The following is a 15,167-nucleotide window of genomic DNA, read 5'->3' as shown; positions in this document are numbered from 1 at the left end:
TGGTTGGTTTCGAATAGTGGTGTGCAGCTTGGCAGGCATCTTGCCTATACAACATCTACCATCCTCTCCACCTCCCAAATGCAAAAGTCAGCTTATATATTACATCACTTTTGAACCGTTGGTATAATATATATGAAATGTGCAAATGTAATGTATATATGGTTTGCAGAAACTTAAAATGTGAACATTTTATTTCAGCGAACTGAACACCATATGTTGACATAAGGACAACAGCCAGAAACCTCCTTTAAGCAGCTGACCATCTTCCAATAGGTTATGGGATTCTGGGGAGTGCAACAGATGACTTGTGCTTTCCAAATTTGGGAAAAGGAAGGTTGCAACTTTGCCACATTTGTAGAAACCTCTGATCTGTTATGACAGGCTCAGTCTAGAACTGACTTATGTGTGTACAGTATGTAGCCCCTGAACTGAGACCCAGCTCGAGGAAGACAGGGTGTGAGGGAGAAATGGCTCGACACCACTGCTCATCCGAAGGTCACACACTGCCCAAGGGCACTCTGACTCAGCCAAAATGGTAGCTACACAAAGGGAAACGGATGCGGGAAAGACTGGTGAGAGCCAGCATCTGTAGTGGCAGATAAAGTTCCCACTAGTCAATACTAAATTAGTCATCAAAATAAATGTCAACCTGCACTGTTGCTGTGACAGAAAAATGAGGCAACATGGGGCGCTGACTGGCTGCTAGTGAGTGGGCCATAGCTTTGCTCTGTTACACACAATTAACCATGTGTTATCTGTTTCTCGCTTTCTCCTCTTTTTGCCTCCTCATTTCAACCCGTTTATCCCCTCAACCCATTTGGCCACTAATTGTGTAAGCTAGTGCAGTGAAGCTCTGCTAACTGTATTCCACTTACCAGAAAATAAGCATCATATTTTATAGTGTGTGTTTGTGTGAGTGTGTATGTGTGACACAGGTTGCAAATTCCATTAATAACCAGCCAGGCTACATTGGCTGAGGGCTGTTTTGTACCACTTTTAGAAGACTGTGGCACTTATTTGGTCTTGTTCAGCTCTATGAATGGAGTCTGGTGCTAATACAGCAATGGCTATGGTCTGAATCCCCACAGTGGCCAAACTTACTGGAGAAAATATGATGCCTCTGTAGTGCAAAGTGCAGTATTTTGAAAAAAATTACCCCGAAAACCCACTTTTATGCTCAATTAGTTTAAAAAATGTGAAGCTAATGCCCTGTGCAGGTTACAATCATGTAATTTAACAGTGTAAAACAATCATTCTGGAAAACAATCATCTAAAAAAAAATGAATCCTAGGTTCTCTACCCAATTTCAAATAAACTGTTGATCAAATATAATTTCTGAAGGACAATCCATTGTAATACAGCCTTTTTAAACATTCACCAAACTCAAAAGCAACTGCTGTTTTTATAGGCATTTGGGAGCGGTATGCTAACTGCCTCTTCATCAAAAGGCCTCATTAAGTATGTATCCTGCAATAATTTGATCCATCAGCATTTGGCAAATGTAAATACCCTCCCACTGATTGAGCCTTGGTTGTTTTAATAATCATGCAGTATAGATGAGGTGAGACAAACAGGTCTGGACAAAGCGATAAAGAGTGAAACACAAAGACTCATTAACTATTCCATTAGGGATAAATTATGAATGGGGTTTCCAATCAGTTTGAAGATGGCACTGCTGGGGAAGGATTTGTACACATTTTAAACTGGCTCTGCGACACTGGAGGACAATGTTAGGTTGTGTATGTCTAGAGGACAAACGCATGGAGGGAGGAGGGAACTGTATATGTGGCTTTAAACTAAGTCTCTGAAGAGCAAGTCAAACAAAAGGTGGATACATTTATTCAGTGTGCGCTGCAGCCACTTGGAGCCAGAGTTGTCTGCACTCCACAGTATCCAAAACACCCAAAAAAATATGAACAAAACCCCCCCACTATAATGGCTTCTCTAATCAGGGCTTCCACCATGGAGTTGCCATAGTAACCTCGCTCAAGCTTCAAGACGTATGTTAAAAGCTGCACAGTACTGCAGACCGCTGTCTTTGTATGTGGTTTGTTTTTTCTTTCTTTGAAATATCCCACCAGTTGTCTGGGTCTGGAGGCCGCAGCAGTCACAACGGGTATTAAAATGGAGCAATATTTGCCACATTAGAGCTATTAATCAGTCATTTCCCCTCCTTTCTTACCACATCGTCTCTTTCTTCTTTATCTTTTCTGTTTGATACATGTTGCGCCTGTGCAGTGATTCATCAGCAACATGTATGTGAGTACAAGACTAGGTCAGTGCCTTGTATATGGCTGGACTGTGTATAAAATGCTGGAGGGCTTTTAATTTGAAACAGAAAGTGGCGACATTCACTCGGTCACGGACTAGCTCTTAAAGTGATGGACCTGTTGTCGCGGTCCAGCCAAAAAATTAATATTAGACACACTCAGACAGCAGAAGGGACCTGCTTTCTCTGGAGCCGTACCCACTGAACAATTAAGACAACCCTTCCCTCTTCAGCTCAAGTCGGTGATGAACGTCCCCACATAACTGGTGGAGGCTGAGCTGTCTCGCTGTGATAGGAGAGTGTGGATGAAGCTTTGAGGTGTTTTACTCAATGTGTTATTTTCTTATGTGTTGCATTTCTTACTCATTTTTACTCATGTAGCAGCTGGCTAGTTGTTTAGCAAGGTAATCTTCACAAGTGTACAGCACTTTTTTGATTTCCAAGGCCTAAATGCAATGACCAGAAGTAAATAGCTAACCACCACCACCACTCTATTCATTTCAAAAGAGCAAAAGCCAATGGGGAAACACCCACACTGACATCATCAGTCACTCTGACGGGGGTTGTATCTTTATCAGTCACTCACTCACGGACAAACTTTCGCACTTAAAGGGCTGGCTGCTAGGGGCGTAACGTGTATTCATATTGAACCGTTTGGTACGAGGCTTTTGTTTTGGTATGCATTACAAACTGAACAATACATAGAACTACTGTATTATATTTGAAAAAAAAAAAAAAAGCTTAAACAGTGTTTGATATAATGTTCTCTAATCTCTACGCCACTACGCTCAAAGAGGCAGCCCACACGACACAACAGGCAACGTGCCGTCTTCCCCTCCTACCCCTAAACGAAAACAAAAAACTCCATGCTGGGAACACGCTACGCTAAGCTAGCTTGCTGCAAGATGTTTGTAACACAATTACCACATCAGAAATAGAAGATCCATCAGTAACCTGCAGGTCTGGTATTTGGAGCTACTTCGGTTTCGCTGTGAATGATGAGGAGGATGGCGAGAGAGTGGTGGAAAAAAAACACTCCAAGCCAAATAACAAGCCTGTTTGTGTACCGTTAAATCTCTATGCTGCCGTCTAGGCAAAAGCTACAGTCTTTAATCTAGCCACTTTATCACAGTGAGCAGATACAGACAGGAACACAAATACGAAAAACTGACAGACAATTTAGGAAAAAAGAAATATCCACAGGCCTAGACACAGATTTGAATCATCACCAAATGTGTTTTAAACATCCTTTCATGCCTCAAGGTATAAATAAAACTGGTGACAAAACAGCCATCAATAATAGTGGAAACTTTTAGTTCATTTGTGTTGTGTGGCAGTTTTGAATGTGCATATAGCCCACGTGTGTAGAAAGTGGCCAAATGGGCAAATATTCTCAATGTGTGTTCAGCAATTCTTATATAATGGAAAAGTAAAGAAGAGGAAGGAGAAGGAGAGTGGGTGAATGTCTGCTGTTCCCTGCCTTATTATTTTAAAACAACATCACTGCATGCTGATTTACAAACACAGACACACAAATCCTGGCTCTTCCTCCTTTCCAGTAATGTGATTGTGAGCGCAAAGGCAAACGTCACCACATAAATCAACCAGGAAATAAAAGCATTGAATCTTGCTTTACAGAGACGCCCAAGGGCGGGCACACATACACGCACATGCACAAACTCACCCTGACATACACACACACACACACACACACACACACACACACACACACACACACACACACACACCGTGTGGGCAGCAGCACTAAATCACCAACCTATTTCCAAACCATCCCTGCCATGAAAACAGCATCATCAACAACAGCGGTCAATTTGAATGGCTGCAGCATCCAAAGGCAGAGACCCCAAATTGTTTGGTTGAGTGGTATTGATCAAATGTCTGCTGGTGGTCAAGTGTGATATTAGTTTTGTATTTTGTTTATATTGATAAAGAAGCAATATACAATGTGGTTGTCTGCTTCTTGCCAAATAACCTCTTCGTTTGGATGACGGATGCTGGAGGTAAGAAAAATAAGGAAGGGGATGTGTCTCCTCATGTGAGAATTTTCTTCTACAACCTTTCATTGCACTCCTACTGTAGCAGTCTAAATGTCAGTTGTCTTACCTTCAGCATATTGCCTCCTTTTTTATTTACAGTATTTAATTTTAATCCGAGCAAATCCTTATTAATTCATTACCTGCCTACTTACACTTTTAAACTTTACAGCACTGATGAAGAAATTATGCAGAGAAAGCTACATCTACATAAAATGTTTTCAGCTCTTTCTCCTTGTGCTCCCAAATTGCTAAATACATAACATTACCTAGCACCATCACGGCCTCTTTGATATTTAATTAAACTGTTTCCAAAATAGGCAAACAATATGGATGAAAAAAATCATAAAAGATGAAAGGATGATAATGGGCTAATGAGTCGATATATGGCCATGCAGGTCTTCCAGAGGATTTTATATCAGCTGAGCTTTATTGTTTATTTACTGACCCATGCACATTCTTCTTCACATTCTTAAGAGTCCACAGCCGTGCTGGCAGCTCTGTGAGGTTGTGTTGAGGCACAGCAGAGCTTAATGCTAGTATCAGCATGCAAACATGCTCAAAACGACGACATGCTGATTCTAGGGTGTAGTGTTATCAATGATCATCTCCATAGTACGTTGTGTAAGCATGCTAAGGTTTGTGAAACAGAACTAAACACACAGTACAGCTGTGGCTGATGGAAATGTCACTAGTTTTGGATTTAGTCATAAACAAAATAATCTAGATGAAGAGTTAAGGGATCATCAGGGTGATTACAATTGATCCTGAGGGGGGACATCAAACTCATGGAGATGCTAGAGGACCAAAGTCAGCTGGAAAATTCCTCTTGGGAGCAATCTTGTGTTGTGAATCGCATATTGTTTTCTTTATACTTTCTGTACCCAGCCTACTGCAGCTGCCCTTACAAAGTATGTACTTTTGCATGGAGTATGCATACAGTTAGGACATACTCATACACCGTAGTCTATAGTGTGAAATTTGAAGTAAAAAGTATTATGAGATTTGGAATGCAGCAGATCTTAATGATATCACCTAAGGTTACCTTGGAAATACAAAATGCCTTATCTTTATTATTTTGTTGATTTAGACAGTTCCTGGTCCTATTATTACAGTCTGTTCAACTGGTCATCAGTCACTTGAATGTGCTGCAATTATCATCCATCATTGCGTCTTCTGTCCGCTGTCAATGAGCTGTCATCTGTTGCTGGCTGTGCAGAGGATTATGGATCAGAGTAGCCAGAAAAGCATGCTGGCTTGCATAATGCAAAATGCAACCAGATGCAGTAGAACATCCTGTTATTTTTGGCATACTACATTTGATATACTGTGTTCCAATAGCTATACTACCACACTATATAGTGTGCTAGAAAAAGAGTTACAATGTCCCAATACATAGTATGTCAAATGCAGTATGCCAAAAATACCAGGATGTTCTACTACCTTCGGTCAGATTTGCAGTATGCAAGCCAGCATGCTTTCCTGGCTATTCTGACCCATAATCCTCTGCACAGCAGACGATACGTCACATCGACTGAGACACAGACAGATGACAGTTGTTTGACAGTTAATTGCTGGCTGTCAGAGGTCACAATGATGGATGACAGTGCATTCAAGTAACTGATGACCAGTCCAATAGTAATAATAGAAATATTAATTGTTTAAGTAAACAAGATAATAACATATATCACACACAACAAAACTGTAAAAATGACAATGACAGAGAACTGCAGATGTAATTTCACTGTCATAAATATAATATGTTATGCTCTCTGGGTTGATCTCCGTCCCTGGCGAATTCCATAAGTGGTGTGTGTTTATTTCTCAACAGATATAAAAGCAAGACGGTCAAAGTTCAGGGTGTAATGCAATGAGAAAGTAGTATGTCCCGATTGTGTGCATCCTGCATGCAATAGTACGTACTTTTTAAGGGCAGCTGCAGTACCTACTAAAAGTAAAAAGAAAAACGATGCAATTCTGAACGCACCCTTGGTATTGAGATGTACACAGTCTTCTTCACACTATGGTAGTATGGGTGTTGGAAAGCACAGCATTATCATCTGTACCAAATTTCAAGGAAATGCATCCAACAATTCTTCAGATTTTGCACGCACACAAACTTATAGTGGGGTTAATGGAAAAGTCAGACGTTTAGCAAACAAACTAATTGTGGCAGGGCATCACCAAAGACCCATGGAAATCAGCATCAAATGTCATGGCAATCTATCCAGTGGTGAACCATCTGACAGACCAACATGGTCATTCATGGAGCGACACCACTACAAAAGGCGAAAACAGATTCGCTTTTTATGACCTGTTGCAAAAACAGATTTAACCATCACTAGGGCAAAGGTTTACATCAACATGGCTTTTGAATATAAAGGCACTGGTTTGTTTTCATGAGCTTCAGTCCACTCCTGGAAGCCGAAACATGGATACACTTTTAAAGGGGAATAATTCATACAGCCCAGCCATCCGAGTAACTACATAAAATCAGATAATGGCATTCAGGCAGACAAAGGCACATTGTTGAACGTACAAAACACAGCTCAATTTCCTTATTAAATGAACAAATTAGGATGGCACATCATCCAATGCAGAGTTATTATGTTCCCACACTCTATAAAGACCCAGTAATTAAGCCAGCTCCTTCTCAGGATAATCATTCAGCTTGAGTGAGGAAATGATTGTTAAGAATGATTTCATGTTAAAAGAGGAGGGCAACATGGGCAGGGGAGGTCACGGCAAAATGATAAATGTTACACAGTTAAAGTAAAATTAGCTTCTTGTCATTCAGTTAGACCGACAGTTTCGGGGTTGCCATCTGTTTGCCTTTTTTAGGTGAAACAGTGATGAGCTCCACCAAATCCCTCTCCATCTGACTCTGTCTGCACACCTGGCCCTTTACTCTCATTCACTCAAACTCTTGTGTATTGTTGAAATCCCCCCTCTCTCACACACACTCTATCTCCACATGTATCTGTCTGCCTCTCTCTGTCACAGAGATGACTCTGAATAGGGCACTGAAGATTTCTGAAACACCATGGGGGATCCATTTCTCTGTCTATCAAACAAAGTCTCACACCTGTTGTTGAGGTTGCAGCTGTTGACAGTAATGTGACAGGAACATCGACAGACTGACAAGGATAATGACTATGGTGGAACACACACGTACATACCCACACACACACACACACAGGCGATGTGGTACTGATTTGTGACAAGGCTGGACCGAAGAGTTGCCGTCTCAATGTGATGATGAAAGCAAGGTGGCGGTGGCGCTGAGTGATGATGGTGATGAACGGGGGAGGTTATCGTCCCACGGTGTCAAACGTCCACAAACACACACTCGCACACAAACACAGATGGGCGAACGCACAAACAGGCTGTTATTTACAGCAATGATGTGTGACCTGGAAGGGGGTGCGTTTTGACACTTGGGAGGACAGCGCAGAATTAATGTGCGTGTTAGCGCATGAGTGTGTGTGTGTGTGAGTGTGAGAGAGAGAGAGAGAGAGAGAGAGAGAGAGAGAGAGAGAGAGAGGGAGAGGGAGACAGGGAGGGCATAGAATTAATGGTCACAGGAGGGCAGAGCAAGCCAGTGGCGTATGGGAGGGACAGATATGAAAACAGCTCTAATATTAATCATATAATATAGGCTCTCACAAGACTCACACACATACAATGTTCATGTAGTTTTGCCGGGTATAAGGAGTAGTGATTCATTTTTTGTGTGCATGTGTATAAATGTTTTAGGTCAGCAGGAGAATGTTGTGTATTTGCTTTAGCAAGAATGTTGATACAACAGTTGATATAGCCAACACAGTGAATCATTCCTGACAATCTTTGTCCATATCCAGAGCCTGTGTGCTGCAGATATGAATGCATAAGCAATTCTTTAGTATCTTTGCAGATGTGAACACATAAACAACCATGACTACCTTTGCAAGTATGCAACCACTATATTTTACATATAATGGCTCAGACACACCAAACCGACATCAAAGAACTAGTGGCAACAAAGGGCAAATATTGCTTTACCTCACATTGCCTGTTCATGCATTCATTTTCCACAATCGCTTATCCCGTTTGGGGGGGTACACCCTGGACAGGTCACTAGGGCTGACACATAGAAACAGACAACCATTCACACTTACGGGCAATTCGAGTCACCAATTAACCTGCATGTCTTTGGACTGTGGGAGGAAGCCAGAGTACCCAGAGAAAACCCACACACTGACTCGGGGAGAACATGCAGACTCTACACAGAAGGGCTCCCTCACTCCAGTGTCAAACCCCCCACCTTGGGTTTGAACCAGGAACCCTTTTGCTGTGAGGCGACAATGCCAACCACTGCGCCACTGTGCCACCACATTGCCTGTGTGTCAGCCAAAAATCTGCACTTGAACACACAACAAAGACGACAGCCAACTGCCAACTAGCATGTATGTTCTTCGCCTGCATGAGAGGAAATATCAGGACATAGCAGAAGGCAACGGTAGTCTCTCATCATTATTAAAAAGGGAAACTGCAAGACTGACAGGACAAATTCAACATGCTTGTTAGCCAGCACAACACAACACAACTTGATGTTAAAAGTAGAAAGAATATTGACGGTGCTCTAATCAGATTGATTTCATTCACCAAAGGGCTGCGATGGGCTTAACATGCTGAATTAAATGAAAAAAGATGGGACACATTGCGAAACCTTGGGCAACAGATGCTCACTGACAGTCTGACGGTGGACCATCAGCTTTGTGTGGACCTAATGTCTTTGGTCTTTTTCAGCATGTGGGGTTTTAAATACCAAACTATAAGAGACCAGTTCGCCGTGGGCCAAAATCCTTGGTTCCTTGTTAACAGAGCTTAGTGCACAGGCTTCTGTGATTGAGGAAAACACAAACAACATGAATGTATGAGTTAGTGTCTGTGTGTGTGTGTTTGAGTCTGGATGACAGAGGAATGCCTGAGATTTCAGTTTATCTCCCTGAGTATTAATGGGGACATCTCCCAGGTAACCTGATTTGAGCATGAAAAATTCCTCTCTTTCTCTTACATTTTTCACCCTCCCCCCCTCACCTCACTCCTTTCAATGTAAGTGTGGAAATTAATTTGCTCCATCGTTAAGAAGGCGAGCAGCCAGAAGAATCTGTAGTCATAGTTCAGCAGCGCTCCAGTTCTTTGCCACACAAAGGCTGTGCCAAGGTCGTTGCTATCTCTGCCACGTCTCTCGCCCCGTCTACCTTTTTTCCTCGCCTTATGGAGACAGAATTCAGTCTTACTGTTTCCCTCCTTTGTGGAGACCTACTGTAGATATCCAGGGCTTTGCTTCCTCCCACACAAATGAACATACTTTGAGTAGGTGGAGGATTTGTTTTGTGTCTCCATTCATTAGCCAGCAAGCTGAACATAATTTGGAAATAACCACTTCATCTAAGGCATGTTTAGATTCAGTCCCTGAGTGCGCATCCAGGAAAGTAAAGGGCGGATGATTGACAACGTCGTTTTTCTTTCCGTGTTTCTCTTCCTGTCAGCTCTTGGACAGTTTTGGCCAGGTCCGGCTCGTTTGCAAACCACAGCTGACTCAGCTCCAGTCCGGCCAGGCGGGATCTTGAAACAGTTCAGCTGGTGGCTGTGAGCCAGATGTACAGAGTATACTCAAGCCCTAGCCAAGGTATAAGTAAATGATAATTAGGATGATAGCAACGTACCTTCTAAATGCCCCGTGTTGTATATTCAGTGTACCTACGTATACCCTTGACAGCACTGGGACAATGCTTATTACACTTTGCAGCTTTTTTAAACCCTCCTACATATCAACATGTTGCATAAGAAATTTAAAAAAAATAAAAACGTCTTTGCTTTGCAGCTCTGAATGTTCAAAAAAATCCCCTTGTCTCCTTTCGCCCTCATTCTCATTCCCTCTACATTTCACCCTGCCTCTCACTTTTAACCTTTTTCCTGATTCCTTTCTCCATCCGTCTCTTCTCTTCTGCCATTTAATACAACCACCTCGACTCATTCTCTTTGTTCTCCTTTATAGTTCTGTTCTGTTCCAGCAATTCTTCTATCCGTGTTCTCTTTCTCTGCTCATTTATCTCCAACTTCCTCCTTTTCTACTCTCTTATTCTCCCCACCTTCTTTCTCTCCTCCCTCCTTTGTCCATCATTCCATCTCCCAAAGCATCACTCGAGTCACTCTCCGGCTCTCTGCCCTCATCCTCTCCAGCTCCCTCCTTCATTGCTCAATGTGACGCCCCATGTGACATTTAATCCAGGTAAACTTGCCCTTGCTTGGAGGGCCTTAATATCTCTGAAGACTGCTGTGTGTATATACATAAGTGTGGCTGAGTTAAAGAGACAGGGAGAGAAAGAGGTCTCAGTAAGAATGGGCTTTGCTCGCCAATATCTGCCTGAGCTTTTTCTTAAATATTTTTTTAAGAAAGGTCCAAAGAAAAGTCTGATTCATGATCCTAGACCACAGAATTGTTTGCACCTGTCATCTTGTAATGATGAATCCCACTGTTTTCATAATTTGAAAGCGTGTGCCATTTGATCCGAATAAGCATAAGTAAACACCTGCAAATCCACATAAAAGGGCATGAGACTGCAGGGTCGTGCCCACACACATTAATAGAAGAAGAGGAAGAAAAGTTGGAGAAAACAAGTCAAGAATCCCCCAACAAAAGTCTACAGAGTGTAGAGCATTGGGCACCAAACATTCAAAAAAGTTCAGAGGTGGAGGTATTTCTGCAGGGAGTGAACGCCGAACGAGCTGTCATTTTTAGTGGAGTCGGGAGAGGATGTAACCAACATAAAAAAAGACGCATGATATGCTAAGAAATATGTGTGTCTATCACCTGACCCGCAAACAGCAAACTTTATGCATTATCCTCCTGAGACACATGTCCTCATATGAGGACATCGCAATTTGGGTTTATTTGACCTTATACTTAAAGGTAGGATCTGGAGGATTTTCAAACAAAACAAAATATAGACATACACAAATGAAATCCTGCTTAATCATCACCTATAGGTTTCTACTCATGTGTGGTGGTGACTCTGTTTGCAGAGCTCCTGCCCTTTAACTGTATTTTGATGTTTTTGTGAGCTTGGACCGCTTCTGGGCGGAGATTTCCCCAGCCAATGAGAGAGCGCAGGTGCCGTGTCCCAAGCGTGTCCAAGCATGCACCAGCGCAAGCCTTGCCTGAACCTCTTCTGTGAAGCCTTCTTCCGTACCTCCGGGCTCCGTACACCCGGGAGAGTTGAGCCTGATAGGAGGGGCCGAATTTGAATGTGTGTTTACAAACAGCAACTGAAAAATCGTCCAGACCCTACCTTTAATTCTACTTAGGCAACACTTTTTTGTGCCATCTATTGGTAGTAAGAGCACAATACACTTATCCATGTAAAAACAAAATGGCAGCCATCTCTGCTGCAGCTGATATTGACACAAAAACCTGATCACATTTTATGGTTGAAACTTGCTTATTTCTGATTAATAATGTTGGAAGTTTGATATGGCGACAAATCTGACCAATTTTAGCAACAGTAACAAGCTAAGACACTGTTAATTAGGAAGCACTCATTTGAAGACATTGGACAATATCTTATTTGAGGCTGTGAGACTTAACTGTTGTCTCGTTTGAGGATATTAGGACTTTATTACTGTTGGAAATGTTTCGCTTTTTATACTTATCAAGTACTACTGATCCCAAATAGCTAGGAGAAACTAAAAATGCATATCAAACAAAAAGGACTGAGGTTATATTAGCACAATGCCAGGACAAAGACAAGCGCCACAGCACTCTCTAAGGTGTGTGTTTGTTTGAAAAAGAGAGACAAAGAGAGGGAGAGAGAAGGCGGAGTATTTCACATGATGTTTCTGTATGTTGTGAATAACTTAGTTGGAATGCTGCTTTGTCACTATGTGTTCTGCCTGCACAAACCGCCTGTGATCTTATCTAATGGGATCAATCACTATTCATTACATGGCCTGGTTCCCATGAACAAAACTTATGTGAATTAGTGTTAGTGAAGCCTAGTGTTTATTTCAAAACACCAAGATGCTTTTTGTAAAGTAATTGAAAAATATTAATAAGATATTATTGCAATATAATCTTATGTACTAGAGAAAATGCAATAACCAATTATTTTGTAAAAACATGTCAGTTTCCTCGGGTATGCAAAGATTCGGTTTAGCAAAAAACTAGAATTGTGTACTCGTAAGCGCTATATCGTAGGCAACTGGACTTGCTTGCGTTTCTTGAAGACATTACGCCTCTCATCCAAGAAGCTTCTTCAGTTCTAACTGGTGAAACGTCTTCAAGAAACGCAAGCAAGTCCAGTTGCCTACGATATAGCACTTACGATTACCATGACCTGGATGATTGAGAATCTTCACAGACTAGAACTGTATACCTTCTTGCACCAGTTAATTTTCTCTCACATGAATAATCTATGTCTGTGAAAACATGAATACCTCAAACACATCGTCCTCCCAGCGGCACAGGTAATCTATACAACTGTCCAACTGACCTTAACCTTTGATCCACATATATAGATGGACAGACGGACGGATGGAGAACCTGAAAACATAATTCCTCCAACTACAGCTACTGCCAGCACAATGGCATAACAAATCCCAAATAAGAAAATATTGGTCAGTGACAGAATCTTTGTGAAAACTGCGAAATTTATTCTTAAGAACAGTTGATAAATGAGGCCCGATGATCTGACATTTGCTTTACGAACCATTCAGGTATTTGAATTTTTACAGCATGAAAAACAAATCATGCACATGCTGCTTTTCAAACCATTTTCCAAAGTGCATTTTTTTCTCATAGTTGTTGATGGAGAAATGCATTTTTTCTACCTGTCAAGCAACCATTGTTTTTCAGATACATCAGAACACAACAAAAATCAACTTGCAGAGATATGTAATCCATCACAACAAACATGTTTTCATCTCTACTTTCTTTTGAAAAAGATACACTGCCATTGAGCGGCAGTGCACTTAAAAGCCCTCATACCTTGAAGGCTGTTCTCTGCTGGTGCCTTTAAGTGGTGGTGGGAAGTTCCATGATCGGAGGGTCAGGTGTTCAACGGTGTTATTTGCATTTGTGCTATATTGTCAGAAAATAAAGCCATGACTCTGATGTCAGCGGGGCAGCTGTATTACCAGGCACAACAATATGAGGAGGTGGGTGGGGGGGTTGTTTGTATGTTTTTTATACTTCAGTATGTTCATTTTTCCAACTAAAAATGCAACCAATGGTTAAAAAAAAGTGAAATCCAGAGAGTCTAACTAAAATGTTATACTTGGTAGTGTATTTGCCTTTTAAAATGTCAGAGGACTGTGTTTGTGAAGCAAAGTGGAAAGCAAAAAGATAACAAATGAACACAGAGATAGCTACTGAAAGAAGAAGTGAGAGAAAAGAGACGGAGGAAAAAAGCCAGATAGAAACAAATAAAGGAAAGATGAAGAGGGGGCAGTAATAAAGAGGATGAAGAGCGAAAAAAAAAAAAACAGCTTCATTTTGTTAAAAGTATAAACACGCCAAGCCGTTTGGGAACCGAACCTTCAAATCTGCTTTTAAAGCAAGAAGCCAGTCTTTTTAAGCACCTTGAGTCTTTAAGCTCACTCTCCTGATTAATGCCGAACATTTGGGAGGATTTCGCCTGAAGCGCTGGTAAGAGGCTCCAGATTTGTACACATCAAAAATGTCATATTATATTTCAGGGAGGAATGGATTTTGTAGGATCCCCCTTCGCTTGCCCTCCTTCCCCTGGAAACCGCATGTCTTGAGCATCTTCAGACTTTTATATTCCTTTCGTGGCCCTCTTCAACCCCACGCTATCAAATCCTATCCTCTTCTCAATTTTCTACAATTATAACTCCAAAACTTTAGAACTCTCCTCCCCTTTGTCTATCTCCCTCCCCAGCTTTCTCCTCTATCACGCTGCTCTCCTTCATACTTCTCTATAATTCCATCAACACAGTCCCTCTCCCCCTCTCTCCCCTTCTCATCTTTATCCTTCCATCACAGGCTTGTCCGCTGCCTCCTCCACAAATTCACAAACACTTTTTTCCCCCCCATCATCACCTGCTATCCTGTGGCACTCTTATCCTCTCATCCCATATCTTTCCGTTCCTTCTTTCACTCCCACCCACCGCCCTCCTCTGTTGCTCCCTTCATCTCATCTCATCCCTTTCGTCTCCTCGCCCGCTGGCTCTTTTTCACCTCGGTTTGCTCTTCCCTCCTGTCCCCCTTGCCCTCTACGCCCATCACAAATTCTGGAGGGTGTGCTATTCATCATTACTCAAGCACTTCAGTACCTAAATTGTCCTATTTCCTGATGCTGCAGCAGCCTCGCTTCTCTGCTGGAGCTGGAACTTAAAAAGAGAAGCACATTTCCTACAGGTTTTACTGTGCACGGAGCGCACACACACACGCACAAACACAAAAACACTTACAAATACAACAGAAGAAACACTAATACGAGTGTGCATATAGACACACGCATACACCAGCACTGGGGCACAAGGGTGCAGTTTATCTGCTTCATAAATAAGCCTCCCTGAACCTGGTTGCCAACGGAGATATGAAGCCTCTAAATAACCACTAAACAGATGACCTATGATCAATATAGCAATAATAATGCATCATCAGTAATGCACCGAATGTGTGTGTCGTATCTACTCCTCACTTTCATTATCTCTAACTAATTTGTTCTTTTTCTTTTTTATAATCAATCCATCCGCCCACACACAGTAAAGCAGAGTTAGTACCCACTCTTGTTGTCCTCAATTTCCCTCCACCACTTTCTCCCTCTTATCCCTCT

At 41.8% G+C, this 15,167-nt stretch overlaps 1 protein-coding gene across 4 annotated transcripts in view; it reads right to left on the bottom strand.

The window, feature by feature from the left end:
- The window catches only part of grid2 (glutamate receptor, ionotropic, delta 2), a 713,868-nt gene that overhangs the window by 588,575 nt on the left and 110,126 nt on the right, over positions 1 to 15,167 (bottom strand). The window lies entirely within an intron of this gene.

This window comes from Epinephelus fuscoguttatus, linkage group LG6, assembly GCF_011397635.1.
Source record: "Epinephelus fuscoguttatus linkage group LG6, E.fuscoguttatus.final_Chr_v1".
Classification (NCBI taxonomy): Eukaryota; Metazoa; Chordata; class Actinopteri; order Perciformes; family Serranidae; genus Epinephelus; species Epinephelus fuscoguttatus.
The sequence above is the reverse complement of the archived record's forward strand: the minus strand, read 5'-3'. Positions and strand labels throughout refer to the sequence as shown.